Source organism: Tamandua tetradactyla, chromosome 2, assembly GCF_023851605.1.
Source record: "Tamandua tetradactyla isolate mTamTet1 chromosome 2, mTamTet1.pri, whole genome shotgun sequence".
NCBI lineage: Eukaryota > Metazoa > Chordata > Mammalia > Pilosa > Myrmecophagidae > Tamandua > Tamandua tetradactyla.
In genome coordinates, this window is record NC_135328.1 from 209,130,487 (window position 1) to 209,147,767 (window position 17,281).

General features: G+C 46.2%; 1 long non-coding RNA gene across 1 annotated transcript; it reads right to left on the bottom strand.

Annotated features, from left to right (window-relative positions):
- Window positions 1–5,591: 5,591 nt before the first annotated feature.
- Window positions 5,592–9,615, bottom strand: LOC143674843 (uncharacterized). The gene is made up of 3 exons (XR_013171234.1): window positions 9,575–9,615; window positions 7,411–7,603; window positions 5,592–5,926 (listed from the first exon to the last, which is right to left on the bottom strand). It is a non-coding gene; the product is annotated as an uncharacterized LOC143674843 (long non-coding RNA).
- Between the last annotated feature and the right edge of the window lie 7,666 nt (window positions 9,616–17,281).

The following is a 17,281-nucleotide window of genomic DNA, read 5'->3' on the forward strand; positions in this document are numbered from 1 at the left end:
CTGCCAGAGGCTATCTCCCTGGCCTGGGGGTCTCTGTGACCCTCTGCTCATCATCAGCCTCTTTGCCCTCCTGTTCCGTTCCCTATCTTCCTCCAGGGCCCTCCCCCACCTCTCAGCCTCCAATGTCCACAGCCCAGGAAGACCCAGCCCTCCCGCTTCTTTTATGGATGTGCAGCCCACATTCTAATGGAAAGGATCTGAGGTAGCATACAAAATACACCCTGGATACAATTTCATTTTTCAAGTAAAGAAATTAAGTTAAAGAGCAGAACCTGATTGGCAGCTACTGCTCTGAACTCCCAGTGACCAGGGGGAAAAGGGAAGCCTGATTGAGTTCATAAATTAAATTATGGTACTCCAGATCTGGCCTGTCTGGCTGCTGTCCTCACCGAGTGTGTTGCTGACAAGACACCAGCCCCACCCTCCCAAGACCCCCAGTGGGGAAACCGTACAGGTGAGTTCAACAACTTTCCCCAAATCACTCACTCGTTTATTCAACAAACAATTGGGGGTGCCAGGCGATGAGTTGGCACAGTGGCTGAGTAGGCACCATGCACGAGGGCCCAGTGTGGGGGGAGTGTGGATGTAGGAATAGGTCCTTACGGGAGGTTTTATATGAGCTATGACAAAAGGATGTGCCAAGGGTAGGGGCGTGTGGAAAGGAGGGAGAGTAATAACGGGGTTTAGGTTTATCGAGGATCACAGTATGCACAGAGACAAAGACAAGGAAAACCTGGAACAGAGAACAGACAGAGAGCGTGAGAAAGGAAGAGGGGCCCAGAGAGAGCCAGGGACAGGAGCAGAGCATGGGGCAGAGAGAGGCTGAGTCAGCCAGAGACAAAGGCTGAGACGGCGAGAGATAAACTGAAAGGGAGGGACAGAAACACAGACTGACAGAGGCGCTGTTGGGGGAGCAGGAGGGAGCCCTGTGGGCAAGATGGACCTGACCAGAGAGAGCCGGGAGTCCCCAGAGCAGCTGCACCCCCACCCCCGAGCTTCCACTTGGCACAGGCAGGGTGGCACTGGTCGCCTCACCACTGCCACGGACTGAGCACCTACCGTGCACCTGGCCTGGGTGCTGGGACTTCACGGACCCAACACCTTCCAAGGGCTGGCTGTGCAGAGGGAGAAACTGAGGCTGGGTGCCATCAACTGTCTCAGCCCATGAAACTGGCTCCGCCGGTGCTAGGGGGCCGGCAGGAAGGTCATGGATAGGGAGACTGACGCCCAGACAGAGGAGGTAGCTGGCTCTGGGTCCCTCACAGCCAGCCACAGAGGTGGGCTTGCAGCCAACTCCCCGGCACTGGGCCTGGCTCCAAAGAAAAGAGAAATCTCACTAAGTCTTTGCCAAGGAGGCTCCAGGGGTTATCAGATGGGCTGCAGCCAACACCCTAGAAGCTGTCAGCACCCCCGTCCGCATCCTCTTTGCCTGACTGCCCGTCCATCTGCCAGCCTCCAGCTCTCTTGCTGGACAAGGGCAGCTGTGGGACCACCGAAACTCATCCTCTCTCCTAAGAAGTAGGTCCCCGTCAGTGGCATCTCCACTGCCCCATATCACCTGGATTCCCTTGTGGAACTGCAAGAGGCAGGGTGACTTCTCATTTACCTCCAACTGTGACATCAGCTAAGAGTCTCCTCAGGCTCCCCGCAGAGCCCCCGACTGGAAGAAGGGGGGATTGACGTGCACTAAGGGTCTGCCCTGACCACACATAGCAGCTCACAGTGGGCTCTAACCTCCGGCAAGGTAGGTGGTGGTGAACATGGCTCAGAGGGGAGATGACACCAGCCTGGAGGTCACACAGCTTGTCCAAGCCCATCATCTGACCCACCTGCTGTTACCCAGGCTTCCAGGCTCCTGCTGTCATGTGCTCTGCACCCTCCCTGCCCAGGCCAAAGTGTGGGCACCCAGCCCTACACCCCTTGCCCATCTGTACACCTACCCTGTCCCCTGGGAAACACTGCGTACCACTGGAGTATACTGTAGTCCAGGGGAACAACAGAATACTATGCAGCAGTGAAAAAGAGCATGCTACAGCTCCAGGCAACAGCTGGGATAAATCTCACAGATCAGTGAAAGAATCCAGACACAAAAGTCTGAATCCTGTATGATTCCATTTATAAGAAGATCAAGAACAGGCCAAACTAATCGATGGGGAGGGAGGTTGGAAAAGTGGGCTGGGAAGAGGGAGACACTCCCTGACTGCAGCGCCCCAGACAAGTCAGAGCTCTTCTCTGGGGCACAGTTTTCCAAGCTGCATCACAGTGGGTCTGGGGGTCATGGGCTCTGGGGAGCCTCAGGCTGGCCTCACCTGACCCTGGCCTTGCCCACATGCCCTCTGGGGCCTAGTGGTCCTCATTTCCACCTTCCAAGGTGGTAGAAATGCCTCCTAAGGTGATGCCAGAATTCCAGGGCCTTCCAGAGACAGACCTATGGGGCCTTGGGTGAGCGGCTCTAGGCACAGTGTGGTCTACCTGCTCGTCCTCACCCGGCCACATGGAAATCCATCTGCCTGACTCGCCTCCCCAACTCTGCTGCCTCCTGTGCGGCAGCCCCTGCAGGGGCTGGGAGTGGGATGCAGGGCTGTCACAGAGCTCTCGATCTGGGGGTGAAGGAGTTTGACCACAGATGCCGAGCGTACGATACAGCTCATTACAAACGAGGTTAAAACCAGCACCCCTCATCTCTCTCTCAGCCAACATGACAAGCAAACTCACTGCCCTCCCCGTCTCTACGTGGGACATGACTCCCAGGGGTGTAAATCTTCCTGGCAACATGGGACAGAAATCCTAGAATGAGCTGGGACTCGGCATCAAAGGACTGAGAAAACCTTCTTGACTGAAAGGGGGAAGAGAGAAATGAGACAAAATAAAGTCTCAGTGACTGAGAGATTCCAAACAGAGCCGAGAGGTTATCTTGGAGGTTATTCGTACACATTATATAGCTAACCCCTTTTTAGTCTGAGGTGTATTAGAGAGGTAGGAGGGAACTGCCTGAAAATGTGGAGCTGTGTTCCAGTAGCCATGTTTCTTGAAGATGATTGTATAATGATATAGATTCACAATGTGACTGTATAATTGTGAAAATCTTGTGTCTGATGCTCCTTTTATCTACCTTATCAACAGATGAGTAAAGCATATGGATTAACAATAAATAAATAATAGGGGGAACAAATGTTAAAAAGAATGATAGATGGATACATGGGGGAAATGTATCTATTGCAAACTATGGACTACGTATGCACAGCTACGTGAGGATACTGTGAGCCAGTGATTGCATACTTCACATGGTCTGTATGGTGTGTGAGTGTACCCCAATAAAACTGTATTAAAAAAATAACCCAAATACTATCAGCCCTCCACCCAGCCTGAGGGTCGGAAGCCTTCCTGTAGGAGGGGACGCTGGAGCAGCAATGCAAAGGCAGAGGGACAGCTCAAACGTGCCCTCAATTCCCTGTCGTTCCTCTGGGTCGCCCCACACCCGAAAGCTGCACCGGAGGGTTCATGGTGCCTCCTTCTAAACAAACATCAGAGAGTGCCAGAGCTGGCAGAGCCCTCAAAGCTGGACTCAACTTTTCAAAGCACTCCCTGGGTCTGACCCCGCCCCCACTGCCCACCAAAGCCTCCACCCTCCCTGGTTCAGTCTGACTCAACTTCACTGGGGAGCAGGAACCAGGCCGGGGCCGAGAGTTGGACTAAGTCCTGGTGGGTTCAGCGGAACATTCCCAGACCAGGGCGGACACCAGGGGAGAGGACAGCAGGTGAGCACATGTCTGGCAGTGAGACTTGTAAAGTCAAGGAAACTCCTAGAAACAGTGCTCTCTACAAGGGATTTAAAGACCCAGCCCAGAAAACAAACATAGGGAAATCTTGCTTTCAGCTCCCCTGAGTTCTGAAAAAATTCTCCTGATTAAAACTTGTTATGTAAATCATGTTAGCAGGGTGGGAGGCTGCTGCCTTTATTTCTTTCTTGTTCTAAATGCCTCCTCCCCCAGAAGTGAGCTGGAAGGAAGCATTTTTGTACCCCCAGCACTCAGCACGGGGTCTGGATTCATTATTAATAATTGTTAATTGTTCTCAGGCACTTCCCAAAACAAACAAGCAAAGAAAGAAAGAAAAAACAAACAAACAAAAATTCAACAAATGGTGCTGCAATAATGGGATACTCACATGGAGAAAGAATGAAATGTGACCCCTGCCATATAGTATACAAAAAAATAGTCATTGTTAAAGCTCCTGGAATAAGTTGATGAATAGATGAGTGGGTTAAATTTCCAAAAAGAGAAGATTCTCACAATTCTTGTATCTGACAAAGGACTCACATCCAGAAGGTAGAACAAATGTCTACAATCAATTTGAAAAACAGACCACCTGACTTTTCAAATGAGCAAAAAAACTGAAGGATTTCATTTAAAAAAATATTAAAAGATATCCAGATGTCCAGTAAACATCAGAAAGGATGCTCAACTTCCTTAGTCTCCAGATAAATATAAATTAGAACCATAAGGGGACTCCACTATACTCCCACCAGAAATTCTAAAGCTAAAAAAGATTTGACAATACCAAGTGTTGACAAGGATGTGGAGCATCTAGGACTCTCATGGAAGTGCAAATGGGTAAAGCCACATTGAAAAACTGTCTGCAGTATCTGTTAGAGCTAAACAAATGCCTTCCTTGTGACCCAGCAATTGCACTCCTAGACACCTGTGCTGGTTTGAAGCTGTTATGCACCCCATAAAAGGCCATGGTCTCTTAATCCACCCCAGTGGGGGCAGATTTATTGTTGGGTGGGATCTTTGATTAGGTTGTTTCCAACACAATCAAGGTAGGTCTTAATTTCCTTGCTGGAGTCCTTTATGCGAGGATAAAAGGCAGATGAAACTCAGAGAACTGAAGAGGAGCGAAAAGAAAAGCTTCCAGAGCTGAGAGAACCACTGAAACTAGCCTGGGAGAGAATGACCAGCAGACATTACTGTGTCCATGTGACAGAGGAACCCAGATGCCAGCAGCCTTTCTCTGAGAAGATGTCTTCCTCTTGATTCCTTAATTTGGACATTTTCATGACCTTAGAACTATAAATTTGTAACAAATAAATTCCCAATGAAAAAAAGCCAGCCCATTTCCGGTATATTGCATTTCAGCAGCTTTAGTAAACCCCAACACCCAAGAAAAATGGAAGGATCTTCCACCAGAAGACATCCCAAATATCCATCAATCAAAGAATGGGTAAATTATTAGAATATTGCAATGTAGTCATGCACTGAAATACTATACAGCAATGAAAAAGAACATAGTACACAGCTCCAGGCAACGACGGGAATAAATCTCACAAACATAATCATGAGAAAAAGAATCCAAACACACACAAAAACTAGACACTATATGATTCCAATATATGAAGTTCAAGAACAGGCAAAACTAATCAACAATGATGGAAGTCAGAGAAAATGGTTACTCTTGAGTATTGATTAGCAACATGCATGAAGGAGCATTCCAGGATATTGGAAATGGTCAATATCTTAATTTAATGATGGTTACATGGATGTAATTATATGTAAACATATATTGAGCCATGCACTTAAGATTTATGCATTTTTACTGAACATATGTGATACTTAGATAAACAATTAAAATTTTTTCTATATAGTGAAAACATACCCCAAAATCAGTATAGAAACCAGAGGAAATGTTACCAAGTAACCACATGTCCACTCAATGGAGCTTGTAGAGTCGAGGAAACTTCTAGAAACAGCAGGTGCTAGGAAGGATTTAAAGGGCCAGTTTCAAGAAAAACATTTACAGATTCAGCTAACCCAAGAATCTCAATCTGGCAGGCAGGAAAACGCTGTAATCTGAGGTCAATTGAGCTTCTCAAGCTGGGATCGAGATGTCTGGTCCACCTTCCCGTAGCAGCATCGATTTACCAACACTTAGGGAGGAAAAAAATTTTTTTTAATGTTAAAATAAATACTGGTGTCACGGAGGGGTCACCGCCAGGCTCTAAGGCGCCTTCGTGCAAAGTAGGGGGAAAAACTGCCCTTTCTCTGGGACAGTTGCAGCCCCACACCAGGCACATGGCTTGGCAAGAAGAGCTCAGAGCAGAAGCCAAGCCCACCACCCCTTCGGTGCCTGGGTCTGTGTGCAGTGGACAATCCACACAACCGTTCGTGGCAGCCCTGCATTGTGCAGCAGAACTCGAAATTCCCATGATCACAGATATTAAACAGGAGATTCTGTGCCCACCACCAGCTTCCCCAGCTGCAGCCCTCAGGTCCCTCTGGGGCCTTTATTGGGGGTAAATTCTGTAAAGGTAAAGGTGACCAGGTTGCAGGGCCCAAGTGGAAAGGTAAGAGGAGAAAGAAGGATGATGGTGTGAGAAAAAAGGACAAGGCCGTCGGGAAGCCTTCCTGGACTGGCCCAGACCCGCCCCCTGCATTATCTGGGCTCAGGGCTAACAGCGGGGTGGGAGTGGGGGCTCTACCAACCCTCAAAGGGAACTCCCCCGAGGGCACAGGCTGACACTCCTCATGAAGTAGCCAGGCAGAGTGGAAGGAGCACTGGGCTGGGAGTCAGGAGCCTGGGTGACTGCAGACTGGTTGGGTGACCTCGGCCAAGTCCCCGCCCCACTCCGTGGCCTCTGTACTGTACTGGAGGACAGCGAGGAGCTGACCCTCGGAGGCCAGACCAGCTCTAACTCAGTGAGACTGGGCAAAGGGCACAGCTCTTGCTGCCCCTTCCCCACCTTTGGGTCCCCAGCATCCCAGCCCCTGTGAGTGCTCCCCACCCAAGCGGTCCCCAGTGAGGCCAGTCGGGGCTGGGCTGAGTCTGAGAGCCAGCAGCCCCAACCCGGGCCTGAATCACCGGGCCTGCCCCTGGCCCTCTGCCCTGGGAGCTCGAGGTGCCAGCGCAGCCTGGCAGGGCGGCCGCCTCGTTCTGAGCTACTGCCTTGTCCTTGTGTGCTTCCTGTTCCACTTTCCCTGGTCCACGTGCGGCCTTCTTTCTCCCCAGGTCCCCAGTGCCGGTCCCCACACAGCTGGCAGCCGTCCACAACACAAGGCCTCCTGGGGGTGGGGAGCACGCCAAGGGGGAGGCACAGCCCAGGCTCTGTGGGACCCCCGAGAATGAGAGTGGAGACAAACCACCTGTCCCTCAGGAGCGTCCTCTCTAAGGGGGGAGGCACAGCCCCTGACCAAACTGCTCCCTCTAGTCTGATGGGGGAAGCTCAGCTCCCATCTTACAGGAGTCCCAATCTAAGGTGGGCAAAGCCCCCTCTCCAGTCTTCCTGTGTGATGGGGAAGACACCCCCTTGGCCTCAAGAAGCCCCATCTGATGGAAGAACCATGTTCCTACCTTTGAGAACCTACTAATCTAATGGGGCTGGAGGTGGTCCCTAGAGGACCTCGGGACACTCACTTCCGTGGGGTCTTGCCGCTTCTTTAAGCCCCGGCTCTTCCTGCCAGTGGAGACAAAGCCCCTCCAGTTCTGGGCCTCAGGGTTCCCTCTCTGATGGGGAGGCAGCACGCGAGCTGGGCCCCAAGGCCCCCTGCCCGTGTGCACAGGGCTCCCTCTGGGTATGTGGCAGGAGACCAGGGCTAAGATGAGAAGTCTGTGGAGGTGGGTGGGAGGGAAACACGGTGAGCGTGGGTGACTGCAGGGAACCAAGGGTCATTCGTAAACTGCAGGCTTGCTTGGGTCTTGCAAAGTACTTTCACACGCTGTCTCCCTTGAGTTTCATCATAGTTCAGGAGTGAGGCTGGCCAGGTATTGGGTTCCCTATTTGACAGATGGGGAAACTGAGGCCCAGGGGGGAGAAGTGACCAGAACAAAGCCATGCAGCGAGGCAGGACAAGAGCCCAGGTTTATCTCCAGTGGGAAGGAGGGTGCAGGGAAGAAGGGTGGATGACTAAGGGAGCTGGTTCCCCACACCCTTGGCCCCGGGAAGGCTCAGGCAGTGGGTGCCCTCTGCCCCAGTGGCCCTGTGACAGCCTGTTCCAAGACAGCCCAGAGCTGGGCCTTTCTCAATCTTGTTTGGAAAATGCTTTGTATTTGAGGGAGGGCTGCTGCCCCGCCAGGCGCTTAGGAGCCCTGTTTATTGGCCCGGCCCTGGGAGCCCAGGGCACAGCTTCTGCGTGAGCTAAAGGGAAACGTTTGCTGGGGTCAAGCCACAGCTTCTCTGTACCAGGCTGGGTGGGAACTGAGAGTCCCCGAAGGTCAGAGCCAGAAGGGACCCCAGGAATGAGGTGGCCCATCCCCTGCCTTTTACAGAAGGAAAGGGTGAGGGCCAGAGAGGGGCAGAGACTTGCCCAAGGTCACACAGCACATAAGCAGCAGAGCTAGAACCTGACACTGGGGCCCTTCTGAGCAGCACGGGGCCCAGGTGGAACAGCTCTTGCCCTCTAGCTGTCTTTGTGGGGACAGCTGAGGATGTCAGGAAGATCTTCTGTATTGGGGGGATTTGCCTTTACAGGGACCCCCACTCCAATCCTGGCTCTAGCCCCCTCCCCAGAACATCCTCCAGGAAGGCAGAGCCAGGACCTGACCTTGTGGGAATTTGCCCCTGGAGGGTCCCACACACATCTTCCTCCCTTCCCACTTCTTCCACTCCTACCAGCCTCCAGGACCTCCCAAGGCGGGCAAGGAACCTACTGAGATAGATGAGCTGCCCAGGCAGGGGGAAGGAGGGGACCTGATAATTGAATGAGCACCTACTGTGTACCAGCCCAGTGCGGGGCACCTGAACTCAATGTAACCTCACAAGCATTGTAAAATAGATCCCTTTACCATTCCCCATTGGACAAAACAGGAAATAGAGGGTCAAAGATGTTGAAACACTCTGCCCAAGGTCATACAACATCCATGTGGGGAGCTGAAGTGCCAGCCCAGTGCTGTCTGCTCCCAAAGCCCATGCTTTATTTCTCCTTTGTACCCACAGCCTCTGGAAGGGCACAGGGGATGCCTGTCTCCTCTGGGAGAGGCCAGAGCTCTCTCCACTGACTCGCTCCTGCTAGGGCTGGCTGCACTCACAGCTCAAAGCTAGCCTTGCTGCCTCCCACCCCCCACTGCAGATTGGCCTTGGGGACTCCTGAGCTCCCAGTAGGAGAAGCAATGGGGCAAGCATGGCTAGACTGGAGCCTAGGCGTACACTCAACCACATTGGGATCCCCAGACTAATGTGGGGCAGCACAAGGAACCAGACTCAAGTTTGCACAGTTCCAAGACTAGGATGGGAATTCAGAAGCTTAGCCCTACTGTGTGACCTTAGGCAAGTTGTTGGCCATCTCTGGGCCTCTGTTGCCAAGAGCTGCTTTCTGACCTCTTGTGGGGCCCTGAGACTACACATGCCTGGGCAGATTCAAACATTCAGTGGGACCATTGCTCCAGCTCAGGTGGGACTCTGCTGATGTCACCCTTTACTACCTGCAGCATCAGCGACATCACGGGGGTATAGGTTGGCTTGGTGGGGCCTCATTTGCAGAGAGACACAGCCAGTTCTGGAGTTTGTAAGTATAGGACCTGAGGGCTGGGCCACTGAGTCAGTTTATTTTGTGGTTGTAGAACCACTTGGGTTTTCTATTACCTGTTGTATTATAATTCAGTGATGTGTTGGGGCTGGTTGCAAGAACCAGTTGTACACATCTCATTCTAATTCCATATTCAGTGATGTCACACTGGTGGTTTGAAACCTGCTGTGATGCAATCATTACACTAGGGGAATTAATGGGTGCTACAAATCAGGGGGTTTGGTTTTGTTCAGTTGGTTTGTTGACTTGGAAAGCAAGTTGTTCAATATTTACTAGGATACCACTGGCTGTATGGGTAAGTCATATTTTCCTAGGAATTTATCCATTTCATTTAAGTTTTCACATTTGTTGGTATATGTTTTCTTTCAAATTAAATTTAATTTTAGGAACTAGGAAAAACAGGTAAACTGTACTTCAAAATAAAAACTGCCGTGCTTCTTAAGACATTGTCAAGAAAGTGAAAAGACAACCCACAGAATGGGAGAAACTATGTGCACATCATATATATGATAAGGGTCTAGTATCCAAAATATATAAAGAACTCTTACAATTCAACAATAAAAAGAAAATCTAATTTTAAAATGAGCAAAGGATTTGAATAGACATTTCTCCAAAGAAGATATTCAAATGGCCAACAAGCATAGAAAAAGATGCTCAACAGCCCCAAGGAATCCCAAAGTGATTCGATCAGTGAGTGGAAAAGTATTTGCAAAGTCCCCTTCGGGGAATGGTGAGAACGGGGAGAAATTCAACTTCCCCAAGTTGAATTCTTGATATTCTCACAAGCAGTGTGGACAACCAAAGCTATAGGCTGAGCCCCCAGTCTTGGGGTTTGTTCATATGAAACTTAACCCCAAAAAGAATAGGTCAAGTCTACTTAAAATTTAGGCCTAAGAGTCACCCCCAAGAGAGGCTCTTTTGCCCAGATGTGGCTTCTCTCTCCAGCCAACACAACAAGCAATCTCATCACCCTCCCCCTGTCTACATGGGATATGACTCCCAGGGGTGTGGACCTTCCTGGCAACATGGGACAGAGATCCTAGAGTGAGCTGAGACTTAGCATCAAGGGATTGAGAAAACCTTCTCGACCAAAATGGGGAAGAGTGAAATGAGACAGTGTCAATGGTTGAGAGATTCCAAACAGAGTCAAGAGGTTATCCTGGAGGTTATTCTTACGCATTAAGTAGATGGCACCTTGTTATTCAAGATGTAATGGAGAGGCTGGAGGGAACTGCCTGAAAATGTAGAGCTGTGTTCCAGTAGCCATGTTTCTTGAGGATGATTGAATAATGATATAGCTTTCACAATGTGACTGCGTGATTGTGAAAACCTTGTGTCTGATGCTCTTTTTATCTACCTTGTCAACAAACGAGTGGAACATATGGAATAAAAATAAATAATAGAGGGAACAAATGCTAAAATAAATTTAGTTTGAAATGCTAGTGATCAATGAAAGCGAGGGTAAGGGGTATGGTAGGTATAATCTTTTTTTTTCTTTTCTGTGTTCGTTTTATTTCTTTTTCTATTGTCTTTTTATTTCTTTTTCTGAATTAATGCAAATGTTCTAAGAAATGATAAATATGCAACTAAGTGATGATACTGTGAATTACTGATTATGTATGTTGACGTTTTATTTGGTTTGTTAATTTTTTTAATAAATAATAAATAAATAAATAAAAGATGCTCAACATCATAAGTCATTAAGGAAACACAAATCATAAGCTCATTGAGATACACTTCACACCTAGAGGATGAAGATAATGAAAAAGTTAGACACTAATAAGTGTTGGCGAGGATTTGGAGAAATCGGAACCCTCAGGTATTACTGGTGGGAGTGTAAAATGGTACAGCCACTTTAGGAAAAAGTTTGGCTACTTCTCAAAATGTGAAAGATAGAGTTACTATATGACCCAGCAATTCTACTCCTAGTGACATACTTGAGAGAAATGGAAACACATGCACATGCAACAACTTCTATATGAATGTTCATAGTAGAATTATTCATGGCAGCCAAAAGGTACAAAAATCAACTGATGGATGGATAAACAAAATGTGGTATAGCCATATGATGGGATATTAGTCAGCAATGAAAAAGAATAAAGTACAAATACATACTACCGACAGAGATGAAATTTGAAAGAAGCCAGACAAAAAAGGGCCACATACTGTACCATTCCTCTTATATGAAATGTCCAGAATAGGCAAATACATAGAGACTTAAAGTAGATTTGTGTTGCCAGGGGTTGTGGGGGAGGGAGGAATGGGGAGCTGCTGCTAGCGGGTCCGGGTCTTCTTTTGGGGGTGATAAAAATGTTCCTGGATTAGAGAACGGTGATGGTTGCCCAATCTTTTGCATATACTAAATACCATTGAATTGTGCACTTCAAAGGGGTGAACTTTGCAGTGTGTGAATGTCTCAATTAAAATCATTCAATTTTTATTTTTTGATGGAAAATCACTATTCCCTCTGTTTATAAAATTAGCCTATGCTCTTGGAAAATGTTCAAATAACAATGCCATAAAAAAAGGAAAATATGGCCACCCTTAACACTATAATGTAGAGATAGCTACGGAAAGGGTTTCAAATATATTCAAATACATATGGATAACCACAGGTGCGATTTGAAGACAAAATTGTGATGATGTTGTAGATGCTTTTTAACAATCACTTTTCTAACTTTTCAAGTTGGGCGCTTCGTTAATTTTCTGTCTTTCTTCTAATCTAACATTAAGACCATATATTTTAGCTGAATCCACCGAGTTTTCAGGTTGTCCTTTCACTACAATTCAGTCCCTAATTTCTACCACAATGTTTCCTTTTGACCAGACGAGTTATTTAAAAGACTGTTGTGTTTTTATTTAATTTCCAAGCAAATGGCCTTTTCTTGTTGACTGCAATAGAGGCAGAGGATGTGGTCTGGTGATGCAGTTTATTTGTCAAGACTTGCTGCATGGCCACTACCCATAATCAGGTTCACGAATGTTCCATGTACTTGGGCAGAATGTTCGCTTGTGGTAACAGCAGGTCAGGTCTCTACGAATGAAAGAGAGCTTGTTATTTGGGTTTGTCAAATCTATTAACTACTTGGATCTGCTTTCTACTGAGACATGTCAAAAATGTCCCACTATAATGGCTTATTTGATCAATTCTCAGAGTTCAATCAATTTTAGTGTTACTGGTATATATTTTGATATCAGGGTAATATTGGCTCCATAACTTGGAAATGTTCTCCCCTCTGCTGCTTTCTGGAAGGGATTATATAGAATTGGTGTTAATTCTTTAAAAATTTGTGGAAAATTTGTTAAAATTCTCTAATGTGACTATCTAAGCCTGACATTTAAAAAAAATCTTTTTAAGAAGATTCTTTTTAAGGAGTTTTTAAATTCAATTTTCTTAGTAGTTATAGGATTATTCAATTTATTTCATACCAGGCGAGTTTTGGTAGCTAGTGTTTTTTGATAAAATGGTCCATTTTGTCTAAGCTGTTAAACTTACATGTGTATTCATGGTATACTGATTTTTTTTTTTTTAGCTTTTTTTGTGGTTCATATTATTCTTTTGACGTCTGCAGGGTCTGTGTTCATATCCTTTGTTTCATTCCTGATATTGATAATCACCATCTTCTCTCTTTTTTTCTGGCAGTCTTGCTGGATGTTTGTCAATTTTGTTGATATTTTTAAAGAATCAGCTTCTTTTTTTAATTTTTATTTTTTAGCATGGGCAGGCCCCTGGAATTGAACCCAGGTCTCCAGCATGGCAGGCGAGAATTCTGCCACTGAGCCACCATTGCACTGCCCAAGAATCAGCTTTTTATTTCATCAATTTTCTCTATAGTTTCTCTGTTTTCAATTTCACTAATTTCAGTTCTTAGCTTTACTGGTTCCTTCCTTTTGCTTGTTTTGAGTTTATTTTTGCTCTTCTTTTAGTTTCTTAAAGAGAGAGCTTAGATTACTGCTTTGAGGTTTTTCTTCTTTTCTAATATTTATGGTACTATAAATGTCCCTCGAGCACTAGCTTATCTGGGTCCCACAAATTTTGATACTTTGCATTTTCATTTTCATTCAGTTCAATGTATCTTTTTTAAGTTTCCTTGAGACTTCCTCTTTGACCTATGAATTATTTAGAAGTGTGTTGTTTAGTTTCCAACTGTCTGTCTGGAGATCTTCCTGTTATCTTTCTATTAATTATTTCTTTTTGGTTCCATTTTGTCACAGAGCACATTTGGTATGATTTCAATTCTTTTAAATTTGCTAAGGTTTGTTTTATGATCCAGGATAAGGTCTATATTGATATATGTTTTGGGGGTGCTTGAAAAGAATGTACTCTGCTGTTGTTTGGTGAAGTGTTCTATAAAAATTGTTTAGGTCCTGTTAGTTGCTGTCCTTGAATTCTTCTATCACTTTCTGGAATCTGCAGGTTTATGTCTTTTGCCAAAATTGGGGAAATTTTAGCCAATGTTTCTTTGAGTACTTTTTCAGTCCCACCATCTTCCTCCTCTCCATCTGGGCCTCCAATGACTGAATGCTGGGTCCTAGAAGCCCTGTTTGCTTTTTTCAGTCTATTTTCTCTTTGTTTTTCAGATTGGGTAATTCACATTGTTCTATCTTCAAGTTCATCAATTCTTTTCTATGTCATCTCCAAGCTGCTATTGAGCACACCCATTGAGTTTCTTATTTCAGTTATTGTATTTTTCACTTCTAAAGATTTCATTTGGTTCTTTATATCTTCTATTTCTTTGCTGAGACTTTCTATTTTTTTCATTTGTTTCAATTTCTCATTGAAGCATTTTTATGGTGGCTGTCTTAAAATCCTTGGCAAACAACTCTAACATCTGTTTCACCTCAATGGTGACATCTGTCCATTGTTTATTCTCATTCTAGTTGCTATTTTCCTAGTTCTTGGTATAGAAAATCGTCATTTCTGTTTGGACATTATGTTGTGACACTCTGGATCTTATTTAAATTTTATGTTTAGCAGTCCTCTTCTGACACCGCTCAGATGGGGGAAATACAGGTGCCACCTTATCACTGCCAGGTGAGGCGGCATCCAGGTTCCATCTGGCATCCACTGGCACCAGGGGGCATTATTGCTGGGTGAGAGCAGGGCGCCAGGCTCCCCACTGCACGTGGATGGTCAGGGTCCTTGTCACAGCTCCCACTGTGGCCTCCACAGGCACCACGAGGTCGGACCCCGTGAGGAGGGGCTCCAGGTGGGGTGGCAATCCAGGCTCCCTGTGGTCTCCTCATTGCCACCACTGAGAATGAAAGTCCAGCTCCTCACTCAGCCTTCTGACCCGCAGCTGAGGAGCCAGGGTGCCTCATCAGAGCCCGACAAAGGTGGAAGTCTCGGCCCCCGCTCAGTCCTGGCCCACAAGGGTAGGAGGGGAGCCTCAGGCTTTTCCGTGGCATTGTCTGGAGTAGAGCAGTAATTGCTGAAAAGATTTTATCCTCTTAGACTGTCCCTTTCCTGGTCCTTTGGCTACAGAGAGCAGGTTTTCCTTAGGGCTTTTTTATCTGGGCTGTTGATGTTTCTGCTGATATCTCCTGTACCAAGACTGGGATACTATGAGATAAGGGGAAAAAAAAACAGAAAGCTCAGCTTTATATATTTTGAACTTATGTTACTGGATGCATATAAATTCATAACTGTTTCAGGTTTCCAATGTACTGAACCTTTGAATGTCAAAGGTGACCCCAGGGTTTTAGTGGAAACGGCCAGAAGCATGGAGCTGCCATTGACTGAGATGGGGAAATCTGGGGGCAGAGCAGGCATGCGGGGCTGGAAATCAGGAGGATGGCTTTGGTCATGTCGACTTTGAAAAGACCCTCTCTGCTTCTCATGTTTTCTTTAAAGTTTGTTTTATCCATGATTATTAAAGCAATACCCCCTTCCTCTTAGCTGGTGTTTCTTTGGGGATGTCTCTTTCTATTCTTTTACTTGCAGCTTTTCTGTGATTTTATATTCTGGGGGTGTCCATAGTACCAAGTTTTGCTTTTTCATCCATTCTAACAATCTTTGTCTTTAATTATTGTCATTGCTGATTCATTCATTTTTGCTTGTTCAAATATTTACTGAATCCCTGCTATGTGCCAAGCACTGCTGGGATAGGGCAGTGAGTCATATCACTTAGGAGTTTCGATAGAGTCGGGGGAAACAAACAGTAAACAAATGACTAAAAATATTGTAAAAGAATCTCAAATAATTTACGTAGATAATCTTCCCTCAAGGAGGTAGAGCTTTTAATTATGGGCTGCCTACAATTACTTCCTTCCAATGAGTAGAACACAGAAAGGAGGGAAAAAAAGAGTAACTTTACAATGGAGAAAACTGAATAATATTACCCAGCCAGGTGGTGAAGGGTAGCATCCACAGTGAAGTCTTGCTGACAGCATACTCACTCGTAGGTGACGGATGAGGATGACAGCTTACCTCGGTGGTCTCCCTCCCAAGAACTGATAACCAGGTCCAATCATGGAAAAAGCATCAGACAAATCCAAAAGAGGATGATGAACTATAGTGAATAGTATAATCATAAAAATGCTCTTTCATGAATTATAACAAATATACCACACTCATGCAAGGTTTTAATATTAGGATGGTCTATGGGAACTCTGTATTCTATTCATGATTTTTCTATAAAGCTACAATTTCTCTAGCAAAAGAAAATTAAAAAAAAAAATCAAATGAGGGACATTGTAATCCATGGCTAATTCTCTTCAAAACTGTCAAGGTTATCAAAAACGTGAAAAGTCTGAGAGACTGTCACAGTCAAGAGGGTGCTAAGGCGACCTGACAGCTTAATACAATGTGGTATCATGGATGGGATAAAAAGAAATACGATAAAAACTAAGAAAATCTGAATAAAGGATGGACTTTAGTTAATGATAATGTATCAGTATTGGTTCATATAAACCATTCTGATATTTACAATAGGAAAAATCAACTATTTCTGCAAATCTAAGACAATTCTAAAATTAAAGCTTATTAAGAAAAATTCAATGCAGAGAACAAGAGAGCAGGGGAAGGGGATGTTCCCTTGTTTTGCACAGAGATGAGGAAGGCATTCTGGCAAAAAAAAAAAAAAATGTACAGGAACAAGCCAAGGGGAGATCTGGGGGATCTGAGTTCCAAAGTGGGGAACAGCAAGTGCAGAGCCCCGAGGCAGGAGCATGCTTGATTATTCAAGCAACTTCCAGGAGGCCAGTGGGGCCATGGGTGGGGGAAGATACGGGGAATACTAGGAGATGAGGTCAGAGGTGGAGGGTTGACCTTGAAGGCCAAAGGAAGGACATGCTTGACTCTGAGTGACATGGGTGTCATTGGAAGGGTTTAGGCAAAGGAGCAATGTGACATGATCCCTCTGGCTGCTCTGTCAATCACAGATTCTAGGGAGGCAGGGTGGAAGCAGGGAGACCAGTTAGAGATAGAAATGATAATCAGGAGAGGGAGTTGGTAGCTGTACCAAGGAGGAAGCAGTTAAAAAGTGAGCCTGTTTTCTGGAGGCCCAACCAGTGGGTTTCACTGACGGATCAGATGTGGGGGATGTGAGAAAGAGAGGAAAAGAAAGATGACTCCAAGGTTTTAGTGGATGCCGCCGGAAACATGGAGCAGCCACCGACTGAGATGGGGAGTCATCATCAGTGTGGACCCGGAAACCAGCAGGACGGTTTCGGTCCTGTTGAGTTTGAGGTGCCTCTTAGAACTCCTAGGGGTGATGCGTAGCAGGGAGCCGGATAATCTCATCTGAAATTCCGACGTGAGG